At 47.9% G+C, this 24874-nt stretch overlaps 1 protein-coding gene across 8 annotated transcripts in view; it reads right to left on the minus strand.

Moving 5' to 3' along the window:
* The window catches only part of SIPA1L2 (signal induced proliferation associated 1 like 2), a 219112-nt gene extending 203987 nt beyond the window's left edge, over positions 1-15125 (minus strand). For 7 of the 8 annotated variants that reach the window (XM_046027137.1, XM_046027134.1, XM_046027136.1 and 4 more), the window contains exon 1: positions 13445-13681. The gene's annotated coding sequence lies outside the window, so the exon portion shown is untranslated. Of the gene's footprint in view, positions 1-13444; positions 13682-15065 lie in introns of those variants that run through there. The other variant, XM_046027135.1, reaches the window with a different exon arrangement.
* Between the last annotated feature and the right edge of the window lie 9749 nt (positions 15126-24874).

Consider the following 24874-nt stretch of genomic DNA (forward strand, 5'->3'; position numbering starts at 1 on the left):
TTTCTGCTCCCAAGGAACCCTCTGGCTCCAGAATAAATGATCTCCATTATTCCATTCATCAAGTGTCCCTTAAGCCCTCTATTATGAGTCTGCATTTCAAACAGGGGAGGAGGTCCTTTACTACATCCTCTAATCCATGTCCCCAGAAACATTTCTTTCAGAGTTGCAGAATCTGCTGCAATCCCATTATTAGGATATCTCACCCTCCCTCCCTCCACCCAGAACTCAACTGCACTTCAAGGCAGTACTGCCTCCCATCAGGGGAATAAAAAATCTGCTGAGAGGAGTATTATTAGAAGATCTACTATATTTCCAGAATGCGAGTGCTGTAAGAGCAACCCCCGTGTCTTCCTACTCACCGCTGTAACCCGAGTCCCTCCCTAGAATGGCACAAAAGAGCACGTGTAAGTAGGGAACAAATGAAGCAAGACGTCTGAGCCCCCAGGGCACTATGGGCAGGGCCAAAGCCAAGGTCCTAGAATAGAAGTGGAGCACAGTCACAACCCGCTTTTGTTCCCAAGTGCCCCCTGAAGTTAGGTGCAGTCCTGTAGGTCGTCTGTCCCTTTTCGGCAAGCCTGAGTACAGACACACCCCACACCACCCCCCAACCCGCCATGCAGCCAAGGCCCTGAGGTGGAGAAACAAGATGGAAGCAACCTGGGCCCAGGAGTGTCAGTGGAGTTGTACAGCCCATCTATGCAGGTGGGGGAAAGAAGATGGCTTATCTCTTGTCTACACCCGCGTTATGGAGTCTCTTCTACAGCAGGTAGAACTCCCTAATCCAAACAGCCCATACTTTTCAAAATAAGCACAAAACAACAAAACAAAAACAAAAACAAAAAAACAGTAAGCCAGAACTGCTGATGAAAACTTATAGTCTGTGTCCAGCTAGAGGTTCAGCAACTCAGAGCTTCAGTAACAGTGGGCAAAGCCAAGGGCAGAGTCAGTTAGATCTAGCGTGTACTTTCCTAAGTCAGCTAGTATTTTATTTTACTAGCCAGTATCTCCTCACCACAGGTGATTAAAAAATCTCCTAATTTTTTTAGGATTCATTGGTAAGTCTCCACCATGTTGTGTCATAAATCTGAACTCGGGAAATTCTAGCTTTAATAATTTATTGCATTTGAACTAGAAATTATCCCTTGGAGACGCCTTACAAAATCCTGTTTATGTCAAACCTCTCTTAGAAGTTAATCACAAAGGTAAGAGCAGATTTTGCAAGAATAAATATATGGATTTTCTTTTACCTAAAATCTTCCAAGTAGCACACACAAGTAAATGGTCCATGCGTTGATCTACTCTTCAGAAGCAAGAGGGCTCAGCTGAAAGCTTCCCACCAGTCTGAGCCCACCCTGCGGCAAGTGTCTGCGGACTGATTTCCCGAACATACGGGTGGGATGCGAGAAGAGACCCAGATAGAAAATGGCCAAATTAAGTGTAAAAATCACACCCCTGTTCACAACGGGGAGGATGGGACTTAAGAAAAATATACAAATGCCCTAAAGAGATTGCTCCTAAAATCACTTGACAATATGACCTTTCAAAAGGACCCATGACCGAGGCGAAGCTAAGGCCAGCCGACCATTGTAATATATTTAAAAGCATATGACAAAGTAGGAAAACAATACACTGAGAGAAACACAACAGAGTATATACTGCACGATTCCATTTATGTGAGGTTTGAACACAGGCAAAACTTATCTATGGCAAAGAAAAACAAATACAACAGTGTTGCCAGGGATGGGGGTCGGCAGGGAGGGGGAGATAAGCTGATGGAGAAGGGGCAGGAAAAAATCTTCTGGGGTGGTAGGTAGATCCTAACAGAGGAATGAATTAAAGGGGTATATGTGTTTATACCACACCCATAGTGATACACTTAAAATGTATGCATTTCATTTTATAAATTTTAACTCAAAAAAGAAATCAAGTTTTAAACTTATTTATGATATGTACACCGATGTGTTCAGCAGAAGTCTTGTTCTAAAATACACACCGAAAAGCAGACTGATGGACAGATATGCATACAACAAATAGAGAAAAATGTTAACACTTTCTACAACCTAGGTGGTGGGTATATGATGTCCGGTATACTACATAATCCTTACAACTTATCTGCATGTTTGCCAATGATAACAACCTGAGAGCAAGTACACGGTAATTACGTTGAGATCTCTTGTTTTAGAGTTAAAGGGAGAAGGCACGTCTTACCTAGCACTTACTACATCTTCCTGGCACTTAAAAGGGAAGGTGAGCTCATGCAACAGAGCATGGACAGAAACTGAACATACACCCGGGAGAGACCCCAGTGGGGGACGAGTGCTCCCCAGGGTACGGGCTCACTGTCCACACCCATGCTTCCCAAGCCTGCTGTCTTGGTTGAACATTTTGATTACTCAGAATACTTTTCAAATAGATCACTTTGGTAAATCAATTACCAACAGTTATAAATTCCTAAAGTCTTAAAACACGTGACCTTGAATCGCAACTGTAATGCTATGTGTATATTTTTTGGACAAACAATTGAAACAGAGTCAGTAATTTTATACCAAAACACCATGGTCAAAATGGCACAGACTTCCAGTTAAAAACTAAATAAGTCCTGGGGATGTAATGTACAGTGTTACGGTAAATAACACTGTATAGCATATTTGAAAGTTGCAAAGACAGTAAATCTACTTTGTAACTGGACTTATTGTGGTGATCATTCCACAATGCACAGAAATGTCAGTTTTTACGTTGTATACCTGAAACTAATACAATGTTATCTATTATATGTCAATATTTTTTTAAAAAGCATATCATTTACTTTATATTTTTCCTTCAGGTTTATGACACTCCATAACCTTTAACAAATTCCCACGGGGGGCACATCAGACTGACTATCTCCATGACAGACAAGTCAACCACCACGTCAAGAATACCGTCCGTCACTTCTCCTTGATGTTGCTCTCATCATAAAAATCCACTTTGGGAGTTGCAAAACCTAAACCAGGCAAGGAGGTGGATTTCATCTCAGGCAGAGTGGGTTGTGGACAACACCAGGGTCCCATGAACCACTAAGTGACGGTTTTATTTGCATTTGCTGGTCCCTGCAGAGCCTCGAGTGTCATTGCACACAAGGGCCCCACATGGAAAATTCAAATCCTAACCGTGTTCCAAAGCGTAGCTCGGGTCCTGTCTTCTCGAGCGTTCTCCTGACTAAGCAAAACCCCCCACGCTCTCAGCAGCCTGGGGAGCCCTGGGCTGAAAGAAGCTGCAGCGTCCGTCCGTCCATCCCAGGGTGTCCTCCACGGGCACGGTCCTCACCCGCCGACACATGGCCAGAACGCTGACAGGGGAAGGGGTGAGCAGCTCACCGTCCTATAAGGGCTGCCTTCCATGTGGGGCCTTGCTGTTCAAGCAGTCTCTTCAGTGTCTGAATCAGTCACAGGAGGAAGTCTGATGCGAGGACAAGTGCAAGGGCCCCTCTGAGGCCAGAAAGGCAGTGAGTCAGTGACTTTGCTGGCTGTGCCGGCTGCTCACCTGGGATGCAGGTAAGGGGGGGGGGGGGGGATGAAGTCACAGGCCCCTGGCCTCGCAGGTCTCACACCCCACTGGGAAGCCACAGGAGGCCAGTGTTTAAACAGACCTGGAGGTTGTGTGGCTCATGTCCTTATTTTCTGATGGGATTCCCCTCACTGTCCAGGGAGCTCAGTGGGGTGGATATGGCCACGAAAGCCCTCCTCGCCCCCACCTCCTTCTCCTGCAAGAGCCAGAAAATTCTACTCGGGGGATCCTCTATACAGGGCTCTGAATGGCTTTCCAAAAATTACCATCTTCCTGCTCAGTTTTCCCTTTTCCCGAAAAGGAGAAGGCAGGAAGCAGCAGCCCGGCACGAAACCAGCCAGCGCTTGCAGGCAGAGCAAGGAAAACATGAGAATGTTGTCATCGGGCTGCCCCGGGAAGGCGGGAGCCTCTATTTACACTTGCCTCCATCCCCAACACCTCCCACGGCCAAGTGTACTCGGAGACGGATTTGTTGACGGGGTGACAAAGCAAATAGTGAGATTTGAGGCGGTGTCTCCTGCAGCCCCGCGAGGGCCCGGCTCCCCAGCACTCCTCATCTCCTGTGCCAGCCCAACATCGCCCCTGCTCCCCGGCTCACTTCGGAGGGAGCCGAGCGCGGACAGTGATGCCAGGCTCGGAGGATGGGTTTGGAAAGCTCCACGCCACCAGACATGCGGCGACAGCAGTCATCAGACATTACCCAGATTTAACTGCCCTAAAATTAGCAGAGTAGGGACTGCGGTGATTGCGTCAGAGCCCCTCAGCCTGGCTAACTGCCAGCTTTCAACAGACCGTCCTGCTTTCTCTAGCAGGGAAACAATATTTTGGAAGAGAGCCAGCCGAGCATTTCAGCGGATGTTCCCATTCTAGCTTTGCTATTACTGTTTCAGAATTCAATGACAAGGTGAACAAAGTCTGTATGGGCTACATCTGCAAGGGGGTTCTGCTCTTTGTGGCAAAGCTCTCGTAAAGGGCTGTGGTGAGTAAAGGGCTGTGGATGGATCCTTTTAAATATTTAAATGCCTGAAATTTATTTAGGGCTTCACATTCAACTGACTCAAACAGAGATTATGCAAATCTGGCAAAGTATAAATGCAAAACAAAAACTGTTTTCCTCTTATACTTCTTTTAATCTTGGCAAAGACGCAGGAGCTCAAGACATGTTCCACTCGCTGCCCAACAAAGGACGGATAACCGGACTCAATGGGCTACCCCATCACAAATTACAACATTTCTAATTAATAACAGACGATCCTCTGGCTGAAGGAACAGGTCAGACTCCTCAGCCCAACCCTGGGCAACCCCTTCGTCCCTTTTCAGGGGCAGCTGGTTGGATCCCGCCATTCTCTGAGCACACACCTTCCTTACTTCCTCCCTCCCTGCATTCACGCCTTCTGAGATCTGTGGGAACCAAACACACCTCACCAGGCGGCTGGGAAGAGAGGAAAGGGAGCTGTCCTTGGAGCAAAGAGACCGGGTTTAAAGTCGAAAACTAAGAAGACTTGGAAGAGCATGTGTTCTCTCCCTAAGCCTTCATTTTTGTGTCCGCGAAAGGGGGTGGGGTCATCCCATCGATTTACAAGGTTCTTGGTAAGTATGTGAGAAAACACCAATGAAAGTTCTAGAACAATCGTTGTTTTTACATTTCTTTTGAAGTATACCCCTCCCCAGTTCTTTATTCCATTCCTAAGTCAAAAACGTTGGTCTCCATCACTCACTCTTACGATCACATGAAAATAGATGCATCGTTCCCAACAAATGACTTCTAACAGCTCTGAAGTAAGCAAAACCGACTGGTCAATGAGGTAGTTTTACTATTTCTGCTGAGCTGCTCAGTCATGCCTCCAATTTCCTCACGGCGCATTGTAACACAGATTGACACAAACAGGAGCTAAAATGACAGCGCTCTGAATCCCCAAATGTCGGAATTAATACTGTAGTAGGATATTCAAAATGAGAGACTTGCATGTTTCCTGAACACCTACTAATCTGAGGCCTAAGTAACTCTCAGGGACTTTGCAATCCTCAGAAGTGCTAAGTCAACATGAGGTACACAGTCACCTGCTGATGAGGTTCCAGAATCACTGTATCCTCTAGAGATGATCGTAGCTAATGGACTGACAGGAGAAAGGCCACAGGTGACCACACGCAATTCGGAAATCATGTCTTTCCAGTCACCTTTCTTAATGTGCCCAAACCAGGGTTAAGTGAACTGCAACCTCATTGGATTTGAACAGTGCTGTGCACTTGAGACTCTGAAACCTGGGAAAGGTACAGACCACACTCTCTCGTGAAAAGAAGGCCATCCCTAGGGTGCCCCAGATCCCGGAACATGCCCTCTGAGCAGGGCAACCAAGGTCCTCATGGAAGAGACGGACCTCCACTCTCACTCCCTTCAAGAACTACTTCTTGGGGCACCTGGGTGGCTCAGTAGGTTAAGCCCCTGCCTTCGGCTCAGGTCATGATCTCAGGGTCCTAGGATCGAGTCCCACATCGGGCTCTCTGCTTGGCAGGGAGCCTGCTTCTCCCTCTCTCTCTCTCTCTGCCTGCCTCTCTGCCTACTTGTGATCTCTCTCTCTGTTAAATAAATGAATAAAATCTTTAAAAAAAAAAAAAACTACTTCTCCACTTTCACTAGTTTGGTATCAAAGTCCAATCACGGGTCATCTCAAATGCCTTAAAAAAGATTTAAAATGAAGTATAAAAGGTTGTTTAAGTAGGCCATTTATAGAAGAAATAATCAGAACTTTTGTGGCAACACTTCTTCGCTCAACAAGAGCCAAGAGAGACACTTAGTTCATGTTGAAACCCATGGCGCTCCATCATTCCTTTAACAAATATTTGTTTGCTAAGAGCCTGTTATGTGGCAAAATTCCTGGAAGTACAGGAAAGATAGGAGTGAACCAGAAATGGCCCTCCCGTGTGGCTCCTATGTCCTACTGAGGTGAGACAGAAGATAAACACAGAACAACGAAGATACAACATTGGGGGCACCTGGCTGGCTCAGTCGGTAGACCATGTGACTCTTGATTTCAGGGTCGTGGGTTCAAGCCCCACATTGGGTGTGGAGCTCCCCCCCCCACACATGCAATAAAATGTCAGGCAATCCTAAGTGCTACAGATTAAAGTCAAGCAGAGTACAGGGGAGCAGAAAGTACCAAGGAGGGAGGGTGAGGTGAGAGGTGCCAGTTCAGAAGGCAGCCAGGGGTTCTGGAGAGGCTGGGTGGCTCGTCTCCCTAACTCCCCTGTAGGAGGGGCTGGTGTGCCCCAGTTCTAGCCAATGACACACAGAAGCAGAACTGTACTGGTAATCTGTACTTTTAAATATGTTCTTACGCTGCAGGGGTGCCTGGGCGGCTCAGCTGGGTTAAGCAACCGACTCTTGATCTCAGCTCAGGTCTCGATCTCAGGGCTGTGAGTTCAAGACCCGTGTAGGGCTCCATGCTGGGTGTGGAGACCACTTAAAAAAAAATCGTTCTTACTGTTCGGAAGCTTCCAGATGAGCAAATGAGTAGGGCCATCCCTCTGCCCTGAGCGGAGGGCTGGTGTGGCTTTGCGCCATAGTAGGATGCTTCTTCAACAGCTGAGTTCAGACAGAAGGGGTCCAAGGAGAACAGTATCCCCCAATACATTATCCCATCCCCCTCCCCCACAATGAGACTTCTAAGTAAACCATAAGCAATTCTAGAAGAGCCCAAAATTAAAAAAAAAAAAAAAGTCTTCAGAAAAAGAACAAATATAGAAATATAGTAAACAGGGGGCCCCGTAAGGATCAGGTCTGTCTTTTAAACAATATATTTTTTAAGATTTTTATTTATTTATTTGTGAGAGAGAGAGAGCACAGGCAGGGGGAGCAGCAGAGGCAGAGGGAGAAGCAGGCCCCCCGCTGAGCAGGGAGCCCAATGTGGGACTGGATCGCAGGACCTGGGATCACAACCTGAGCCGAAGGCAGACACTCAACCGACTGAGCCACGCAGGTGCCCAGGACAGGGTGCCCAGGACAGCGTGTGTCTTATACTTCCCTCGCTAAATGCTGACAAGCCCCAGAGAAACTACTTCCAAGGGGTCATGAACTCTAATCCACGAGGGCGGAGAGTAAGGGTCTCCAGACGGGGGCCCCACATTTCGAAGGGTAACAGAAGAGCCCTTGAAATGCAAAAGGAAATACTTCACTTCTATTTATTTTAATACCACCCGTCTTAAAATGTGGATTTTTATGTTTTTTAACATCTGTATCTTAGCACAGTCCATGTACACGCGTACTTGTGTATACATACGTACACACAAACACACATACACAAACCTGTATATACGCAGATGCACGCACGTATAGACATCTATGTAGAAAAGTGATTTTGGGGGCGCCTGGGTGGCTCAGTGGGTTAAGCCTCTGCCTTCGGCTCAGGTCATGATCTCAGGGTCCTGGGATTGCGCCCTGCATCGGGCTCTCTGCTCAGCGGGGAGCCTGCTTCCTCCTCTCTCTCTGCCTGGCTCTCTGCCTACTTGTGAGCTCTGCCTGTCAAATAAATAAATAAAATCTTTTTTAAAAAAAGTGATTTTGTACACAAGGGGTATGCACATTGAAAAAAGAATTTAGAAAACCTATCACAAAGAAATCGCTGCTTTGGACTGAGGTATTCAACACTCAACAACAGCTTTTGTCCTTTATGAAAAATGAAAGCTGTAATTCCTAAAAAATTACTTATTAGAAACTTCAGTACAAAGGAGACTATATCCCAGAGCGATCCCTGAGCCGCGCAAATACGCACTGTTCAACCAGGAGCCAAATGTGTCGCCAAGCGCCAGAGAAGACAAGGAAAGCAATCACCAGGCTCACTACCCAGGCTACACGCCCTAAGCTCTGCCATCAGAAATGCTTTTTTAAGTCTACACAAACAGTTCATCTCGGCATACATAATTTTTTTCTTTTATTTATCCAAGAGTTCTGACTTTCCACAGTAACAATTTTTAACATTGGCTCTCTACCTAGATTTTTTTTTTTTACTTCTGAGTAACTGAACGCACAACTAAACAGCCTACTTTGGACGACTCTGATTGCCTCAACAGCTCCACTAACCGGGAGCTTCTTCCAGATTTAGCAAATATGCAAAAGTGAAAAATATGGAGTAATCCAATGAGCAGAGCTCAAAGAGCCCCTCAGGACTAAATATATTCGGGAAGTACGAAGGGAAGAGTATCTGCTAATTGATAAAACACGGGGAATGGGAAAAGATCATGGTTCTCTTCTCTGCTACCTGAAAGCTGTGCAAAATAAAATAACACCCAGCAACAAAATAAGTGCGGAAAGCCCAACACATTCTGCTCTTTCCCACAGTCTTTTTAGTGCCTAAGACGTCCGGGGGTCAGAGGTCACATGGGGCCCTATTTTCTAAGTCATTCAGTCAGTCACTCATTAAATGAATATTTCGTAATCACCAACCATGCAGAGGCGGTTCCAATTACTAGGGACACACTAAAGCGGAACTCATTTCTGTCTTAGGGTAACTTGGGCAGTAGAAGCAGCAAAGGAAGTTTGACATGCTCTCCCAGGACACCTGCGTGGAAAAGGCAGAGACACCCACCAGTTGGTAAGAAATCAGGTGCGTGAGTCACCTAACTAGAACCAAGAGTGACTCCAGTAAACCTGGAAGCTTCCAGAGACACTGCAGATGACATTTCTTTCCGAGAGCAAAGGTGCGAAATAACAGTCAAATTCCAAGAAGCACCAGGGGGTAGAACCAGCTAAAACAAAGCAAAACAAAACACGAGGCTTGTTAGGTCTTGCAATGACACTTGTCCAGAAAAGCAAGATGTGGCTAATGGCAGCGTGTGGTTAAGGACTCAGGGGTTTTAGAGAACAGGAAACTCACAGAGTCTGAGGGGTGTGGCCACCAAAAAAGTGAATGTGCGCTTGGACTCCACCACTGCAGACAGGACATGCAAAGCGCAAGGAAGGGCATTCCTACTCTGCACAGGTCGAGCGGAGTGGGAAGACTTCAGTCCTGCGTCCAGCTTCCACAGGTGTTGCTCCGTGAGTCACTGCAGTGCATGTCTAGAAAGATCTGTTCTACAGGCCACCGAGGGGGTTAGAAAGCAAATCAACAGGTAGAAGGAGATTTCAGTGCCACAGGTAACAAACAGCTTCCGGTGGTCTACATGTTTCAGTGCATCTTGATGAAATGCACTGAACACAGAGAGTAACTGTTGTCCTTAATTTTCAACGTTTGTGTGGCAGCATCACCTACTGACAAATGTGACGGTCCCTAAGATCTGCTTTCGTTTCTGTTTCTTTCATTTTACAAATGGATGAAAACAAAAACGACAGCAACCACACAGCAAGGAAGGCGTGGCCTTAAGGACCTTTCTAGTACGGAGATGCTACAACAACTAGACTCAACTTATTGCCTCTTTCCTTCTTTCTCATCACCCAACTTGGCCATACACGGGGGAGAGAAAGCATCATGGCATTGGGTTACACTACATATGAAATTTCTCAAGACAGAGAACCTCTACCGTGGGTCAGCTCTGGCTCACTTCAGTTCCCACTCCTGGGAACCAAAGTTCATGAATCAAGTCCAGGAAGGACCAAAATAATTAGCTCTGAAGTTAGGAACCATTGAAAGTCCCGTTGTATTGTTCTCTCTCCTTTGAAGGGGTCACAGCTAAACACGATTGGAACAGAAAAGCAATTTCTGAATCACTGATGCCGAGGTAAACCAAGTTCATCAAACCAATGCCCACATGTAAACACACGAGAAGGCAATGAAGAAAAGAGAAAATCATGAAAAAATGTCAACTATCACCATCAGTCATGTCCATCACTCTAATACCTTTATTTCAAATGTGAAAGAAATCTAACATGTTGGTGCTGAAAGGGATCATGGAAATTCTTCATCCAGACTCTCCTGTGCCAGGCCTTAAAGGCAGGAAACTAGCTGTTCCTGTCCCTCCCGCCTAACGCTCTCCCCATTCTATCACTCTGCAAGGGAATGAGGCACATTCATAGGGGGAGAAAAATCTGGAACACGGTTCCTTGTATTCTTTAGAACTGTACGTCATATTTCATTCAAGTTCAAAACAGGCAAAAACGGCTCTGCTTTTCAGTAACAACAGCAGTCTAAATTTTCTTCAAATTCAGCATGTCTCTGAAAGGACTGTAACCCTAAACCGCCAGGACAAGGAGATCATAAATGCAAAGACTCAATGTATTCCTTGAGCTCAAAAAAAAAACAAAAACAACAACAACAACAAAAACCAACCACCAAAACACCTTGCATTTACCAATTATGGCTGGGATTTGGATAGGGGCAGTATTCATTTAAACACATAGTTCTTTGCAAAGCATGCAGTAAACACAACCCCTTTTAAATTAGCTTTGAGGACCAAACATAAACACTTTCAGACCAGTTCCAATTACCCAACAGTTGCCCTTTCAAGGAGCTCACTAATATTTCCTCCCTTTCAATAGATAGATTATCAAAATGAATAACCCATTACTCCTTCTGCCTCAGGTGAAAAGATCCCCAGGCAGACAGGTGTTTACTAAGCTCAGGTATCAAGAAAGCCTTTAAAATACCATTCCATTCCCAAGGGGATGAGGGAAAACAATTTACAAACCCCCAGCACACAGCTTTAACTACAGTAAACATCATAAAAGCCAAATCGTGGTGCTCTGATAATTCCCCTATCACATTCCATAATTAAAGTTCTTTAAGAAAGGCTAAGACTTAAACACATAAGCATCTGATGACAAATATACACTTAAATCAGCTGGGGAAAATCTGCAGCCTGTACCCCAGTGTACTCCCATACCTGCAATTTAGCTCTTATTTTCCAGACCAAACGCTTACACTGCTTCTCACCCAAGTTCATTTCACCCCATCTATAGGTAGCATGTGGGTACTGATAAAAGCTGCTTCTGATTTCATTTCCTACTTCCCAGATGTTTGCTAGAGGTTTTTTTTTTTTTTCCTTCAGCTATTTATGAATATACTCTAATTTAGAACAAACAAATTCAACATGTCATACTTTAAGCTGGGCAAGACACACAATAAAGGACAGCCAGAAAATAAGTCCAAGATATCTCTCCACCTCATGAACAATTTTGCCTACCTTGGCAAGATCTGGACAGGCTGGCATGGTCTTGCTTTAGAAAGAAAAGGCTAAAAACGTATACCTGGGAACGTGCTTCTGCTAAAAGGGCCAACTATAGGCTACTGTGCTTCTCATACGAGGGGTTGTGCTTAGAGGTGGAAAACCAAGTACCAACTAGAGAGAAAGAAGTAAAGACGCCCTAACACAATCCTTGGGATGAATCGTGCATACAGATTCCAACTACCTCCATCTCCGGAATCTTAGGAAGGATCCATGCTGTCTCTGCACCCAAAACTCCAGAAAGACTGCACTTTCCCATGTGTAATATTGTTTTATCCATCTCTGAATCAAGCAGTGAACTACTAAATTAAGCAGTAAACATGGGAAGTGAAAATGCTGTCTAAATACATTCCCCAAATGTATTCCTCAAATAAATCAAAACATGAAACAGACATCCTTAAATTTGTGAACTAATAATGGTGACCAAGTTGTCTCTTGAAATTCATTTCTAGGAATGCCAGAAAAAATATGACACTTCTTGAAATCTAGATATTTGTTTTATGAGGAAGTCCTATATTTCAAAGAAAGCAATAGTTCTGGAGATTTTTTTCTCCCATTACTAATTGCAAAACTGGAAAAATTGCGGCCCGGATTGCAGACAGGCAACTCAAAAAGCCTAGTTTTCTAAATGCCTGTCATAAGAAAGCCATCTAGTGTTAACATTTAGAAATGAAAACTGCAGACAAAAGAGGCAAAGAAAAGAAAAATCTTAGTGACTATTTTGAACTTACTGAGAGAAACGTATGAGAATCGTCAAGATTCTTTGTTTAAAAAAAAAAGGGCCATCCTTATGACAACCAACTCTAACCTACACAAAATCCAAAACATACACAATTTTATTTTGACACAAAATCATGTTTTGGTGACCGCACTTCCGTGACCAATGCACTTGATTTTTCCAATACTCACACTGGAGTCATCCTGGGCTGAATTAATTTAACTGAAGCAGGTTAATGATGACAAATATGTCCCAGAGGGGTAATGCCAAGTTGTTTTCTCTTCCCCAGAAGCATCGGCTCCTCGCTTGTAGATGATGAACCGAAATTGATTCTCTGGGTTTGCGGCACGGTTGAAAATTAATCTGTAGGTGCTCGTGGGGATACTCCCAGGACGCGGTCAAACTACCTTCAATAACACAGGGGGACCCGGCGAGGCCCGGCGCGGAGGATGGAGCGCGGCACGGAACCCGGGGAGACGCAGAGCCCTCGGGACCCCGAAGGAAGGTCGCGCCGAGTTGGAAGGGCGCTCGCCCGGGCTCGGGGTCTTACAAAGAGGGACCCGGGCGCCGGCGAGGGCGCGCGCTGGGGCGCACCCCTCCCCGGGGGTCCCCCGCACCCCGCCGCAAGTTCAGCAAGTCGCCCCGCCCGGCGCGCCGCTGCACCGCGTCCGGCAGCCTTTCTCTCGCTCTTCGGTTAGTCACGGAGCAGTTGCTGCGCACCCAGAGGAGGTCCTCGGGGTGCTCGTGTCACCAAGACGGCAATAACCCTTCCGCCGATCGGTAACTTTGAGGGAACGAGCGGCGGCGGCTCCTCTCCCACCCCGGGCCCCGGAGCGCGGGCGCCTCTGCCCGCCGGACCCCCGCCCCGCGCGCCCGCGCTGCCCCCGGCCCCGCCGTCAGCCCCCGAGGCGCCCCCCGGGGCGGCCCCTTCACCCCTGGACCGTCCTCGCCCAGGCCGTGCCCGGACACCACCCGCAGGCTCCCGAGCGGACCCCCCGGCTCCCCGGCCGCCCGCCCGCCACGCACCTCGGAGACGCAGTCCGCCGGGACCTGCTAAGCCCGCGAGCGCGCGGCGGCGCCTACCGGGGCCGCCGCCTCGCCGCCCGCCGCTGCCCGGGGCTGCCCATCGGCCCGGACTGTGCAGGCGCCGGGCTCCGGCGGGAGGCAGCCCGGACCCGCCGGCTGCGGCTGGAGCGGTCGGCCTGTGCTCGCGCGGGCGGGCGGGCGGGGGCGCGGCGCTGCTCCTCCTCCTCCGTCGTCCTCCTCCCGCTCCGCCGGCTCCTCCCGGGCTCCCGATCTGCCGCGCCGGCTCCCGACGCCGCCGCCCGCCCGCCCGGCGGCACCGCCCCCCGCCCGCTCCGCGGCCTCCCATTGGCCGCCGCCTGCAGGCCCCCTCGGCCCCGCCCCGCCATTGGGCAGGGGCGCCGTCCGTCCCGCCGCCCCGCGGGGCTCCGGGCTCAGCCGGTGCGCGGTTCCCAGGCCCCGCGGCGTGCGAGAGCAGCGCGTCCCGGAGGGTTTCGGGCGGCTTTTCCCGGGCTGCGGGGCGCGGGGCCGCGGCGCCCGGCGACCTCGACGGAGGTGCCGCCTACCTGGACCCGCGCCCCGGGAGGGCCGGCGCCGCCCTTCGCGGACTCGTTTCCCCTCTGGCTGCGATAAGTTAAGACCCCGAGTCCGGCTCCGAGCCGCCCCCTCGCGCCGTCGCGACCCTGCCCGGCCCTCCAGCCTTCGCAGCACGGAGAGACGCGCCGCCCGGCGCCCGGATCCCCGCACCGCCGGAGCCCGAGGGCCGCCGGCCGAGAGGACACAGCCAGCCGCGGGCGCTGCGCGGGCACCTGCCCCCCAAAAGCGGCAGAATCGCCGCCGAGGCCGGCGCCAGCCCAGTCGGCCGCCTCGCTGTGCTCAGAAGGGGACGGCAGGAGGGCCGGGATCCGGCGGTGTGCGGCCTGGGAGGGCGCCCCCGGACCGCCCAGGCCGCTCCCCAGCTGTGTGCGGACCCCGGAGGTCGCCCCCGTCCGCCCACGCGGTGCCCCACTGTGTGCCGGCCTGGGAAGGGGGCGTCCCAGGACCGCCCAGACGGTGCCCCTGCTGTGTTCGGCCCCGGGACGACCCTGGCGGAGAGCCCTGCCCCCGGGGCTGGGGTAGGAGGTGGCACGGAGAAACATGTGAATAAATAGAACGTTAAGATGAGGTCAGGTGGGTGCCCGCGCAGGAACGCTGCCGGGATGAAAACTTGGAGCTTCGCGGCAGGTGGCGGGGGAGGGTGGGGCGGGGGGCGGCGGTGGGGTTGCTGGGAGAGGCAAGAAGTCCAGGCTCCCCAGGCCCAGCCCCGAGCCCCGACCCCGCCCCCAGGCAATCCTCAGCCTAGAGCAGGAATGCTTTTGGATCTTTATCTGGAGGAGGAGGAAATGAACTTTCTACACCCATTTTTTTTCTCTTTCCTAGGTAACGTTGATCCCCCAGGAGGAAGCATTACCTGAAACTACTGATGTAAATTGTTCAGCACTTGAATTGGTTGCTGAAAAATTCAAGGAAGTCTTTTAAGAGAAGGCTTTCTTTAAGGTTCGGTAGAATTGTTGCTGCCTAACCAGGACAGTGGGAGTCACAACCTGTAAGCGGGGGAGACAGGTTTAGGTCATCTCTAACTTACCTCTCAAGCGCCACCGTAGCATTTTCCTGAGCTGGCTTTTCGGTGGCCTTAGAGCTGGCCCCGCGGTTTCCTGAGACTGGATTCAGGGCTTTCAGTTCCTCTTTCTAGAAGCAGAATTCTTCCTGGAGAGATAAAGCTGTCTGTACTTCCCCATCACAAGCACTCCCTAGAATATAACCCTGAGAAAAATTAGAGGCCCTTTCTCCCATGCTGTATTTCTTTGTTATCTACAGTGCGTACACCTCCTACAATCACTTACATCCCTTTGTAAAATAGGGGTATAATATATAGCAGTGGGTGTAATAAAACAGGTCAGGGAGTGTTACGATGACATGACAAAATTTCTGAGCTCTCCAAATTTGCTGGGCTTCCCAACCGTTGCCCCATTATCAGCACTTACAAGACTGCCATTTATTCATTCAACAAACACTATATGGAGCCGCTGTGATGTTCCAGAAGGTGCTAAGAGCAGGGCATCTAAGAACATAGAGGACATGGGCCCTGCTCTTAGGAGCTCACCATCTCACAGGCGGTGATCCTCGAGCACCGCAGATGTTCTACTAGAGGTATGAACAAAATCCCACAGGAGCAGGCATGGACAGACAGACGTTTCCTACGGGAGCTCAGGAAGGACGTATTTCCCTTCATAACACATTATCACAGTACTTCTTATGCTTCACATCTTTGCTCGTTTCACTGTCTTTCCACTATTCTGGAAGGGCCTTGAGGAACAGAACTGTGGTTCTCCTGTGATTGGAGTCCGATGACCCAGATTGCCTGTCAGTGGGTTGGCCCTGAGGTCTATACCCAGGTGTGCTCCTTAATGTCCAGTATGGAGCGATCTTATAAGGAGGTCTGCCCGGACCCACGATGATGTCAGTCATAATTCTCTTCCACTCCCACGTTACCATCTTTCTCCTTGTGTTTTATGAACTAAAACGGAAATACCTTGGGCCACTACCAAAGTTGGTGGCATTTTAATAAGTGCTTGTAAGGGACAGCGCAGAGTAATCGGCTGTCTGTTTACAAAAGCCCGCGGGAGTTTCTGATTTCCCAGGGCCCCAGGTCACATGCAGCCGTTCCTTGTCACCGTGTCCCCGGCTTCAGGAGACATATACTGAGCCACTTTGCCATGTCTGGCCAATGCTGGACAGTGGCAGTGGGGCCCAGGGCCAGCCCCACAGGGTGTCCACGTTGCCACACACTGTACAAAGCTCAGGAATGAGTTTGCATCTTCTTCCCCGAAAACATAGTCTAGAAATACTATTAGATTTAATGCTTATGTCCTTCCTCACCAGTGTTCGCATCAGCGCTCTTGTTTCATGCTTTTTGGGGAAGGGCAGAAACTGACATTACCTCCCTCTTAAGATATCAGTGCAGTATTTTGGCCTTAGGATATCTTACCAGGAAAAAAAAAAAAATCCTTTTCTGTTAAAGCTATAAATTTTGCTGAAGTTCTAGAGAAATATATCAAGTATGAAGTGTGACACTCTATTTGCCCAAAAGCTAGAGTGAAGGGTCATGTGTTCATCTTGTCATTGTCCCCTTCCCTCAGGTCCAGGCTTGCTCCTGCCTCGTTCACTTTCTGCCTCTCAAGTCTGTTTGCTCCTGTGCATTTCACCCTGCTCTAAAGGGTTCCTAAAGAAACAAACTCAAGGGATTCATCATCTTTACAATTCTGAATCAGCACATCAGCTCATTCTGAAATAATTCCAACATCAGTCTTACCTCTTTTTCTCCAAATGGTGTAAAAAGGCACAGAGTTCAAAGACATACCAGCTGTCTGCACTGTTCCAAGATTCTGAGCCTGTTGGCTGACCTTGGCTAGTACTTGTATCTATTTGCCTTTGAATTTAGCAAAACAGGAGTCTTATTTTCTTAACCCACTACACCAAGTTTCTCCCTACAAACCACATGTATGCACTGTAATAAACCCGAATGGCTACGCTAATAAGGTTTTCGACTCCTGCCCTCATTTCCTCTTCCCCTTTTCTACTATCAGCCCTCTTTTAAAAAGTATTTCTTTTAAGCCAAATGAATATTCATAAATTGCAACAACTGTGTATTGATTTCATACTACCTTCAGGGCATTCTGATAGACTAGAAGGACCCAAAGGGCTGAACACCAGGGTTTGTGAATTTCAGAATAAGGAGCAGGTGCTCGGGACCACTGATGAGTGGTGCCATAGGGAAAGCAAGGCACCCCAGGGCCTGCAGGCAAAGCTTGAGCCGGTGGGGGGGGGGGGGTGGGGGGGGGGGGGTCATCAAAGATACCAAACCTGCCAGACAAGAAGGAGAGAAGGGAACACTACCAGCAAGAAGCAACTCAATGGGCAAAGACATAGGAACGAACAGTGCGAGGCTTGCTTGGGAAACAGCTGTGCCCTTTGGCCGCGTACAGGCTTACTTGCTTATGTAACATATACTTACCTAGTGCTTTGTCCGCGGGAGATTCCGTTTTCTTCTTAGAGGGAAATCATCCCAAGCGGACAAGCATTGCTTCACCTTCCTTTCAAAATGGCAAGCTCTCCCAACAGAAATTTGTTAGGCTGTAGTCTTACAAAGTAAAAAGAAAAAAAAAAAAAAAAAAAAAGGAAGACAGAGAAGTGCTAACTGCTAACTTCTGGTGCAATTAAAAAAAAAAAATGGGTTTTATTTTTGGTTTGGAGTTTTTTGTTGTTGTTGTTTTGCTCCAGGAAGCTGGGCTACCGGCTCTGGTTGTGAATATTCCAGAAGTTCTGATAAAAGGAAAACACCTATTCCTGTTCAAGTGGAGCTCAAAAGAATAAGGTAAGAGTTATTAAATGATGTGCTAAATATCACATATTACCCATAGGAGCCAGAGGAGAAACCTGTTCTAATAAAAAATAAAAATCCTGCTAGGATATCTGGAGGCCTACTGTGTGCTCACTTCTGCTCTGGGGAATGCAGCAGATTCTTAAGTACAAGTAACCAGCTCATCCTCAAAAACGTACGACACGGCTAAGCTGGGATGTTTACACAGGAAAATTCTAAGAACAGTGCACAGTCAATACATTAAGAATTGCATGTTGTAGAGAGGTGTGTGTGAAGGTGTGGAGAGGCAGTATGCATGGACGGGTCCAAGATCAGTGACCAATCACTCAGAATGGAAGGGTTTCCTGTTTTTTTAACATCTGTTTCACAAATAAGAAATCTTCTTTTTTTTTTTTTTAATATTTTATTTATTTGACAGAGAGAGATCACAACTAGGCAGAGAGGCAGACAGAGAGAGAGGAGGAAGCAGGCTCCCTGCAGAGCAGAGAGCCCGATGTGGGGCTCGATCCCAGGACCCTGGGATCATGACCTGAGCCGAAGGCAGAGGCTTAACCCGCTGAGCCACCCAGGCGCCCCACAAATAAGAAATCTTCTAGGGGCGCCTGGGTGGCTCAGTGGGTTAAAGCCTCTGCCTTCGGCTCAGGTCATGATCTCAGGGTCCTGGGATCGAGCCCCACATCGGGCTCTCCGCTCCGCGGGGAGCCTGATTCCTCCTCTCTCTCTGCCTGCCTCTCTGCTTACTTGTGATTTCTCTCTGTCAAATAAATAAAATTAAAAAAAAAAAGAAAAAAATTAAAAAAAGAAAAGAAATCTTCTATATTGATCTTGGCTGTAACGTTCCCAATCAAATGTTTCTGCAAGAATCCTCCAAGACACGTGGATTATGTCTTCTGATGACCCAAGCTCTTGTCCACAGCTACGCACATCGTCCCTTTACTTTCCCAGCCCAGACGAACGCACAGCTAAGCGACTCGTACAAATTTTATCAATGTGACAGCTGTCTTCTGCTGCCTCACCTCACCTCACTTCAACAAACAAACAAACAAAAAAACAGAAAGAAAAAGGCCTCGCCTGCATATAATCCAAAAACATCTTGGAAACCCAGATCGTGGATGTTGTAGGAGCCCACACCCTTCGGCATTAGGCAACGCCGGCTCTGAAGCCAGTTGGGAAGCTGCTTAGATATAAGACCACAGACAAGTGACATCTGAAAGTCACATTTTCCCCATAGGAAAATGAGGGAAACCATACATCAGAGGGCGGTGGTGATGATTGCATATGATTTGGGGTAGAAAGTGCTTGGCACGGTTGTTGCACGCAGGGACTGCCGGAAACACACCGCATCACCAGTGCTTACCACCTCCTGGTGCCCCTCAAGGTAGGGACTGGCCTTTTACTTCAGCCCCTCACACAGGACCCGGCACAGGGACGGGGACTGGTAGGTAGCTAGTGGGTGAGTAGGGGACTAGGAGGGTCATCGCACAGAAAGATAAAGTCCTGTATTTGTTTTCCTATTTTCTGCCATCGGAGATGTAAAGTTTGTATCATAATATTCCAAATTGCATCTCTACTTGGGACTTTCAGTATTCATTCACGAGGGTTTGGGGTTCTACTTTTTAGAATTAACCAAGCAATCACAGTAACCACGCATGTTGAACGGATCTGCGAGCAGCTGCTGTTCTCAGCCACTAGATGGCGTCTATCCATAATAACCCTGAACAGCACCAGAGTCGACAAGGTAATAATTCTAAAAAAATCAATACAGAAAAGGCATGTGTGTGTGTGTATACATAGTCACACATACATATATTTACCTTTTGCATATGATTTCTTATTAATATTGGCTATGAATCTAAAGCTGTCTGCAGTCTGGCAAACCCTTGCTTTCCTAATTTGAAGTCTCCCGTAGTACCATTCGCGGTGGTTATTTTACATATGATTTCTCTTTAATATTGGTTATGAATCCAAAGCTGTCTACAGCTTGGCAAACCCTTGCTTTCCTAATTTTAACAGTCTCCTGCAACTACATTTTTAGTTGTTAATTAAACTCTAAGCAGCATCCACGTTCAAGACGTTTCACGGTACTTGGTGACTGCTCTCCCATCTTGTGGCAAAATTGATGGAAAAACTCACCCTCTGAGAAGAAAGAAGTTGAAAAGATTTGGGAGAAAATGAAGGGGCAGACAGAAGGTTCTGCAGGCCTTAGTCACTCATTAAGCCGGCGACGGGGGTGGGGCACCAGGGATGGCTAGCACCTTGCAAGGCCCTGAAGTCATGGGGATGAAGACGATTTACTTCGAGGATGTGCTTGCTAACCCAGGAAGGAAAATGTTCCAACTGTAAGAGACAAATGTTCATAGGATGACACGTCAATCATCAAAGGGTATGGATTCTTCTTAGAGATTATCAGGACATATAAGGGAGAACTAGAAATCAAGAAAGTGCCATCACGACTAGAGAGTTTCTGCTCTCCAGTTTTCAGGTGGATTCACAAGACACATTTCTTCATGCTGACATTTGGATGTGGGAAACCTGGGTGGCTCAGTGGGTTAAAGCCTCTGCCTTCAGCTCAGGTCATGATCCCAGGGTCCTGGGATCTAGCCTCAAGTCAGGCTCCCTGCTCAGCGGGGTGTCTGCTTATCCCTTTCCCTCTGCTCCTGCTCTCTCTGTCTTTCTCTAATAAATAAATTAAATCTTAAAAAAAAAACAACAAAAGAGTTGCACTTGAGCTTCTTGGGGAGAGACCTAAAGGAGAGGTCTCTGAGGGAGAGAGGGAAGGGTGAGGTGGCAATCAGACAGAAATGGGAGAAGAATGGTCATAGAGGAGCAACGTACATTCTTCCAACAAAATCTGAATATTCAGTCTTTGATGTGGACAGACCAACCCCATATTTTAAGATTGAAAGGATAAGCAAGGAGAAAAGGGTCATAAAACGAAATCAAAGCACCTCCAGACTCCTAATTCCATTGTTTCTGGAAACTGAAAAATCAGGTGTGGAGGTTGCAAAGATGAACTCTGACCCCTGTGCTATTTTACTTCCTTATTTCTGGATACACGGAGGAGGCGCTGAGCAGAGAAACCGTGAGAGGCACCATTTTCATCCACCTACAAAAGGAGGTCTCCATCAGGGCACTTGTGTGGCTCAGTGAGTTAAGCAACTGACTCTTGGTTTCTGCTCAGGTCATGATCTCAGAGTCATGAGATGGAGCTCCGAGCCCTGTGTGGTCTCTGAGCTCAGTGGGGAGTCTGTTTCAGTTCCCCCCTCCCCCTTCCCCTCTGTTCCTTCTTTTAAACACAGTCACTCTTTCTAAAGTAAATAAATAAAATCTTAAAAAAAAAAAAAAAAAAGCTTCCATCATTATTTCACAATGTTATCTGCATCTCAACAGGTGGGAAACCAAATTTTCCGCAAAGGCTGGTTCCTCTCGCTAACCCTGACATCAAATGCTGCTGTCATCTATAAATACTAGACCCAGTAGGGCCTCCTCGGATTCCTCTCTTTCTCTGCCTTCCACGATCCAACATGAAACCACTTAGGTTCCCCCAGGGGTGTCCCACACGAGTCTCCTTCCCCTTTCCTGGGTCACCATTCTCCTTCGGTGCTTTTTTCCTCAAATGTGGACAGCTCTCTTAAGTGAGCTCTTTGTTTCCTGTCCCTCTATCTCCAAACCACTGGATATGCCCTACTGCAGGGGCATTGACTTCCAGTTCAAAATCTCCCAGAGTTTTCTGGTGCTCCTGGACAACGTCCAGATTCTCCTCACCTTCCTAACATTTGGTTAGTCTCCACAGGAAGCACAACATGAGCTTCCTGGATCCCTCTGGAGTATGGGCCACTACAGACTATGTCTCCTTCTTGGAACATTCACTTTCCCATGTCCCGTCTGTGACCTTCTCCTAGATTCCCTCTGACTTCTGGCCTGCCACTCCGCACTTCCTGTGACGCTCCTTTCCTTCTCGACCATCTTCATCTTTGATGCCCCTCAGGATTACATTCTACTCTTCTCTCCCTGGAAAATCTCATTCTTTCCAGTGTTTACAATTATTATTCTTGTGATGCTCAGCCCTGAACCTATATACATCTCTACTTGATGCCCCAGTGGTAACTCAAGCTCAGTCTACCTCAGTCACAACATGTCTCCAAATTTGACCATCCTATGACTTCCCGAATGCCCTTTCCTGGAATCCCCATTTCAGTAACGGCATCACACCCACTTATTTATCGTGTCAGAAATCTAGGACTCCTCCCGAACTCCTCCTTCTGTCTCAAGCACTCATCCAAACATGGACCTAGACTCTATGCATATGTCTTGTCTGTAGCTCCTTTTCTCCATCCTTCCTACGCCATCCATTTGGCCAAGACAAAAGGAACAGCTTCCTACACAGCCTGTCTTCTGTTTCCTGCCCAGCTCTTCTCTAATGCATCTGCCCCCCTGCAGCCTTTCGTACACACAATTGGACAACCTCCCTCTCTTACTTCAAAACCTTCAGAGGCTTCCCAGAGCCCCCCCACCCCCAGGTAAAACCATAACTCCTTCGTCTGGTCACCACCGCCCTCTCCAGCCCCCAACAATCCAGACACCTTTCATTCGGTTCTGTCCTCACACTTCAGCTCTGAGCCTCCAACGCAGATTTTCTCTGCCAATAACTACCCTCTCTTCCTGCTTCGGTCCAGCAAACTCCTATCCATCCTTCCGTCTCAAGGAGCCCTTCCTCAGAAGATCGTCTTCGATCCCTGTACTAGGTTAGGGCACGCATACATCTTGTAGCCCTAGAAGCTTCCCATCATCCACCCCCTTCTGCTTTCCCGTGTGTGTAGCCTCTGTCTTTCCTACTAGAACAGACACTCTGTGAAGGCAGAAGTATGTCTCAGCCTTAATTCTCTCCTCCATAAAGCCTGATCTGCATCCAAACTCCTAACAGCCTTTGCAAAGATGCCAACCTTAGCCCCAGACAGGCCTCTGCTGGTGTATCTGGTGAAGGGGGAGGGAGATGGGCCCACTGGTGGTTCATTGTCTCTGCAGGTGATCAAATGTGCCTACACGGAATCAATTCACCCAAAGAAAAAGGACACATACGACCACTTAGAGAACCTTGGAGTTGGAGGCAAGGACTGATTCTCAGGACAAAATGACATCTATCACACATCTCAACTCATCTTGAACCCTCCCTCCATGCACCCATGCCTGTATTCTAGGGAGACAGAGGACTAGCCTTTAAAATCATCAAGGGAAAGCATGAAGACACAAGCAAGTTGCATTTGTTTCCTTCTTTTACACAGTGACTCGGTGTGGCGAGATTGTCTCGGGAGTCCGGTGGCATCGGGACACTGGTAGGAGTGCCCTGCAGGAGGCGGCAGGAACAGTAACGGGACTGGAAGGAGCGAGAGGATGGAAGAGGATCCGAGAGGTGGTGGGGTCCAGCAGGAGCAGTTCTCCTCCAGCGAGCAAAGGAACCGGAAGCTCCTAGCAGGTGCCGTGTGGCCCAGGAGCACATGGCGGAGGCCACGGAGCTACAGCAGAAGCAGCCATGTGCACTCGGGAGTCACCAAGTGCATCCATCAAGGGCATTCCGAAGATGCCCAGAAGCGTGGGAGCCCGCCAATGATTGTGTAGAGAGGAGCTACTCTGTATTAGCAGACAGATGGGAGAGCCAAAAAAGAGCAATGATTACTCTGAACCTGGCCCCTTCTGGACTTGAAAGCCGGCCTAGGGAATTTTTGGTCACATCCAAATTGAGTGTATGTGTCACTGGGCTTTATAGATATTATCTCAAACTCTCCATTATTATTGTAATAGGTACGATCTATGTCTTGTCTTTCTAACCACATTTGATAAGTGATGGAGATAAATCTGTCTGAGCGACTTGGCCACTGTTCAAGGACGTTCGAGGAATGCTCCGAGCGTATGGTATTGTTTAGAGAGTCAAGCGCAAGGAGAGGCAATATTCATAAATGTTTTTCCCCTCTGGGGGCGTAAAACCTGGAAAATGCAAGTGGGCTTTTGTCCCTTGAGTGTCTGGGGCCGGAACTCCGGTGTCCTCGTGATCTTGCTGTATTTTCAACAGGGTTGTTTCTCTATTATGTGTGCTCCCTATTGTCCGTGCAACTCTTTCCCACAGGAAATTGAAGAAGGGTGTGAGGGGTGAGCATTGACGGTGTATGTGGGCAAGAAACTAAGATAAAGTGATCTCTCCAACTAGGTTCTACTAATGAAAAGCAATTGCTTTAGAGTCACCTATTATGGTCATTACCCACACCTCTACTCCATGCAATAGCACGAGTCATCAGTGATAGAGTATGATTGTTTCCTCCCCAAAGACAAGTTGTATGAACTACAGCACAGAGCAACAGAGTCTCGGGCAAGAGTTTTTATGTTAGTGTGCTCCTCTACACTGCTTCTGATTGACTAGTAATGACCCACCAAGGACCAGCTCTGGTAGCTGGTGCTTAGCAGGAAGGGAACAGAAGTGACACCTGAGGTCCAGGCATCATACAACATCTGATGGCCAGAATAATTAGTCAAGTGCCCCAAATGCTCAGTCTGATCATGTATTACCATGCCTTCCATTGACTATGACTCAATACACTCCCAGAGTAAAGCCTGCCTGAAAGGAAGAAAATTATAACTATGTCTATCCCTTTCTGTGTATCTATATACAAATTAGTGATGCCCTTGAACCAGGAGGTTCCCGTTAGTTCAAAGAATATACCGCATTACATTTCATTCGCTCTTGCTCTGATCTGCTCATGCTTTCAGTGGTTTACCAGCAGAACGCCCTGGAGGGGACCTATCCGGACAAGATTAGACAACATACAATTATCATCTTTAGTATTCCCACTTGGAAAATCAACTGGTATCCATGTGGAACAATAAAATCAAATTTGCTCACGCTTTAGTCTCAATTCGTGGATATAAAGAAAGGATCTAGTAGGGTCTTGAGGGTGGTCACTGTACGGGGGGAAGACACCAAAGAGAAGAGTGATCCGTATCGATTATAACACAGAGTTTAA

This window comes from Meles meles, chromosome 13 (assembly GCF_922984935.1).
Source record: "Meles meles chromosome 13, mMelMel3.1 paternal haplotype, whole genome shotgun sequence".
NCBI lineage: Eukaryota > Metazoa > Chordata > Mammalia > Carnivora > Mustelidae > Meles > Meles meles.